Below are 5000 nucleotides of genomic sequence, written 5' to 3' on the forward strand. Positions count from 1 at the left end.
GTGTGTACACGTGTACGTGTACGTGTATACGTGCATATACGTACACGCGCGCTTGAACGAGAAAGAGAAGTTCGAATATGGAAGAGAAAGAGGCAGGTATAGGTGGAGGAGGAGGAGGAGGAGGAGGAGGAGGAGGAGGAGGAGGAGGAGGAGGAGGAGGAGGAGGAGGAGGAGGAGGAGGAGGAGGAGGAGGAGGAGGGGGGGGGGAGGGGGAGGGGGAGGGGGAGGGGGTGTTGGAGGGAGAGGTGGAGGTAAAGGAGGAGGAGGAGGGGGGTTGGAGGGAGAGGTGGAGGTAAAGGAGGAGGGTGCGAAAGGGTTGGTAAATCCTGATGAGATGCGATCACGCGCCTGATCACATTCCTTGATTGGAAGCCATTATGCAAGAATGAATTATAATCAGACCTGATATATCTATAGAACGTTTTTCTTCTCCGAAGCTGACCTACAGGAATGCTTCGACATTTAATCATTTAGGGAAGACTTAAACAGATAAGATAAATAGCGCTATATTATATAACTTTTGCTACGGCGTTTAATATTTTGATTTCGATTATCAGTACCGCACCTGGAGGCTCTCGACCCGATCCGACTACCTGTGTGGCGGCCGTCAATGGTTTAATCATCGCAGAACGGCGATTCATGACAAGGGTCACCTCCTCGTTAACCTCTCGGTGATTCGTTTTTAATTTTAGGCGCTCTGAATAAGACGGTTGAATATCGTCTGAGAGCGAAGTTGCTGCGAGAGACCGACGGACGGACGGGCGGGCAGACAGGCGGGCAGGCAGACAGGCAGGCAGACAGGCAGGCAGACAGGCAGGCAGACAGGCGGGCAGACAGGCGAGCAGACAGACATGGACGCTTGCTCCCTCTCTACCTCTTTCTTCCCCCTTTTTTTCTCTCATTCTGTTCGTCTGCCAGGTTTACTAATAGCTAAAGAAGCATGTACGCCAGAGGTTAGGTCAGCGAAGCAAGTCTATTTATTCACATCACCAGTGATTAAACGCCGCCACTGCCACTTGCATGCTTAGTATCCATGTTTGCATGATGACCCGGATGTTGCAGCATGTTGACGCACGGTGCCTGGCTTAGCGGATCTTGCAGGCATGATATACGACTTCAGATAATGGCCTTTAAGGGCTTGGTCAAGAAGGATTTTAGAGAGAAAAGGGAGAGGGAGAGGCAGAAGAGTGACGATAGAGAAGAGAGAAGAAGAGAAAGAAGATAAGAGATGAGAGAGAAATGTAAGAAGAGGAAAATATAAGAAGAGAAATGAGAAATATGAGACAAGAAGAGAGAAACATAAGACGAGAAGAGAGAATATAAGAAGAGAAGAGAGAAATATAAGAAAGAAAAATAAGAGGAAAATAAGAAATGAGAAAGAGAAAGAAAATGAGTGAAAAAGAGAGAGAACGAGAGAGCTTTAGTTGGTTTTGTTTTCGAGTTGAAAGAACCTTCATTTGTCAAGCATTCTCAATAGGTGGCGTTGCGTAAACAAACGGGACGATGCGGTCGTAGCGTTAGTGAAAACGACCTTGGCCTCCCAATGGTAGCGTTAGAGGGGTTCTCACAGCAGCCAGTGGGACGGCAAACAGGTCACGGGAGGTCAGAATGCCAGGCAAACAGAACCCCTGATGCATACGCAAATGCTGATAAACACACTGATATATACATGCAGAGTGACGTAACTTGCGATGGTTGGCGCGGCGCATGCGTGTGGTATGACAGAGGCGCGGGTTGAAGCAGGTGCTCCGGAATGTACGCTGAATTTCCCATTACTCACGCCATGATTTGGAATTTACGGTTCATAACCTTGTGTTTACTTGGTATTTACATGTAAGGCACTAATTTATTTACATACGCACGTACGGGCACAGACGTGCATACAAACATACACACAGATAAAAGAGACACACATACGCACTCTTTACAGTATTTATACGTGTAGTGTACTCATACTCATATTCATTCTCATGCTCACTCTCACTGACTCACTCATTCACTCATTCTCAGCCAAACATACAGTCAAACACAAACAGGCGCGCGAAGGTCGGTTCGCGTAGGCCTAATGACTTTATAGTTATTACAGGCATACTTCTTCTATTAATTTCCTCGCCACGTACTGAAAGTCCTCCAAATTAATTAGTGTCTCGACGTTTAAGCTTCGGATGTGCCTAACGTACGAGCAGAGACTGCGGTCAAGCATTCCTGGTCAGCTGATGATTAACCCGACTTTTAATGACCTTCCCGGGCCATTACATCCCTCTGGCTTTGCTGTTCGAGTGTGCTGTAGCAGATTGTGAAGGCATTGTGCCGTAGCCGCTGTAATGATTATCGGTCTAGGCGGCATCAGATGCTTATCTGTCTCTTTCTCTCTTTCGCTCTCTTCTTCGATTTGGTATGGGAAGTAGAGAAGAAATGTCCCTTAATGGTGCTTTGGGACAGGCCTTGACCCGAGGAATGTTTTGGGTGTGTTTGTGTGGGTTTTGTAAATGTTGTTGTCGGTTTTCGGCTTGTTATTAGAAGCGTTGTAGATTCATTTTTATTAGTTCCTTCCTGGTTGCCAGTGAATGGACAGTAGATATGAAAAACATTATTGAAATGCCGCTTCCAGTAGCAATGGGAACCATTCACTTTCATGTCATTTTTACGAAAATGAATGTGACTGTATTTTAAAAAATATTTTATTCCCGATATAAGTGATGGCAAAGATTTGGATTAGCGATGATTATATCTGTCCATGCACATTGCCTGAGAGGATAGCAGATGGAAATGTTGTAAGACCACACTGTCAGCATTCCATAATTGAGGTGTAGTTAAGCCTGGTAGAGGAATGGTAGGCGGGGGGGGGGGGGGGGCGATGCCATGCCACAGCGCGGTAAGTTATCCTCCGCCAGGAACCCCGCTGCGCCGCGCCTATTGTCCGCGGGAGTGAAATCTAGCTCGTTCGAAGTCTCCCCTTTCCTGCGGCCCCTCCGTCTCCGCGAGCAGGCTTTCGGAGGCGCTCGTGTTGGCCGTGGGTGTTATCGGGACCAGAGTGACGCTGTTCGGAAATGGTAGGCGTAGGGTTGTCTCTATTCGTGTGAGATGGAAAAGCTAAAACTGGAGAGAAGTATGGACGGCAACGCGAGGTCGTTCACTTCCAAGCTTTTTCGTACAGGAGAACCTATAAACTTATTTCAGGTGCGTGTTTTCCCGTTCCTTTTGTCCGCGAGGCGGTGCGTGCCCGGCCGTCCTACCCCGTCTCTGGCCAGCAAGAAGATAATATGAAGTCACTCAAGCCAGAAATTTGAATTTTACGCCTTATAGACACACTAATCCAGTCTCATAACCGTAACGGGGCCGGCGATACCCTCAGAACAAGTCACAAGACCAACTTCGTCGCTGCTCTCCTTCTCCCCTTCTACTTCTACTTCTACTTCTACTTCTACTTCTACTTCTACTTCTACTTCTACTTCTACTCATCCTTTCCTCTCCCCTTCGCCTTTCCTTCTCCTTCCTGTTCCCCAGCCTCCACTCCCTCCCTCTGCCCCACGTCTCCCCGCCCCCTTCCCCACGTCTCCCCGCCCCCTTCCCCTCCCTTCGGTCTGCAGTTCCCCACTCATGCGCACCGGTAACTCTTGCACACCTGTAGTCCGTCAGGTTGGCTGTGCGACGACTCACTTGCGTCCAGGTGGCGAAGGCGCAGGTGGAGGTGGAGCTGGAGGTGGAGGTGGTGGTGGTGGAAGTGGAGGTGGTGGAAGTGGGGGTGGTGGAAGTGGAGGTGGAGGTGGAGGGGGAGGTGGAGGTGGTGGTGGAGGGGGACCGAGAGCCATGATGCCCGCGCTGCATTCAACCACTTTTTCCCTTTATCGCTGTCATTATGGTGTGTCTTGTTATGCATTTCACACTGCCGGTCTCCCTTTCCGTTTCATTAGATGCCCAGTGACCGTAAAGCAGAATTGAAATGGAATTTACATTCTGGCATTTTATTTTTCAACATTCCACAGATTATGGAAATAGAAATGAAATTTCACTTCTATATTCGACTGGCTGTCACTCACGCCAGGATTGATTCTTATCAACCAGGCAATTTGAGACACACACACACACACACACACACACACACACACACACACACACACACACACACACACACACACACACACACACACACCAAAAGATAATATAGATAAATTAAGGCAATCTACTGCGACTTCTCTTCTGCTTTCGCCCGCCCATCTGAAGCCCTGACCTTCCCTTTTTCCTTGTTTCTTCGCTCATCTTTTCCTCTCTTTGGCCTGTTAAGATGTTGCCTTTAAAGACCCATCCACGCTTCATTAATCGATTCGTCCCTGGAGTGGCATGGCGGAAGCACGAGACTGGGTACTTCCGTCAGCTTGCTCCGAAGAGTACGCTGAGGGAGTGCGCTCCACTTAGTTTCCCATTTAAAATGCGTTTTTTATGATACATAAAGTCCTTTTTTTAACATCTTTCGTACATGAGGTGTTTTTCCTATAAGTTTCCAGTGGTTGGCTATTGGTATATGTTCTCTTTTTTACGTAGATTTACACTTTGTCCTTTGGTTAAAAAAGGGAACAGAAGTGACAGCATCGCCTTGATCTGTTGCAAGTGTTGCATTTTCCTGAATTATTATGTTCAGCGACATCAAGATAAGAAAACAAGAGAACAAAAGTAACTTTCCTTGTAACTGATGTAATTTTGATAACACTCTCCATTCCGAGGAAAAAACAGCCCGTTTTTAAATTCAAACCAATTTGATGCATGTCATCAGTATTAATAAGACAGTGATTCATCATTTCTTCCTTTCACAAGAAGCTGTCCTAATACCGTTGCTTGTGAAAGCTGGTGCCCCAACGACCTTTGTGTTACGTGAACAAGATGAAAAATGTCACTCTTTGCTCATGTAAATCCCCGCGATGAAATCCGACAGTAGCTGAATTTGTATGTAAATCTCCGAACAGGAATGCGTTACCCTAGCCGCCCGCACTTTCTAATACCGG

General features: G+C 47.3%; 1 protein-coding gene across 1 annotated transcript in view; it reads left to right on the forward strand.

The window, feature by feature from the left end:
- The window catches only part of LOC125034641, a 318066-nt gene that overhangs the window by 164993 nt on the left and 148073 nt on the right, over positions 1 to 5000 (forward strand). The window lies entirely within an intron of this gene.

The sequence above is a fragment of the Penaeus chinensis genome, chromosome 18, assembly GCF_019202785.1.
Source record: "Penaeus chinensis breed Huanghai No. 1 chromosome 18, ASM1920278v2, whole genome shotgun sequence".
NCBI classification, from domain to species: Eukaryota; Metazoa; Arthropoda; class Malacostraca; order Decapoda; family Penaeidae; genus Penaeus; species Penaeus chinensis.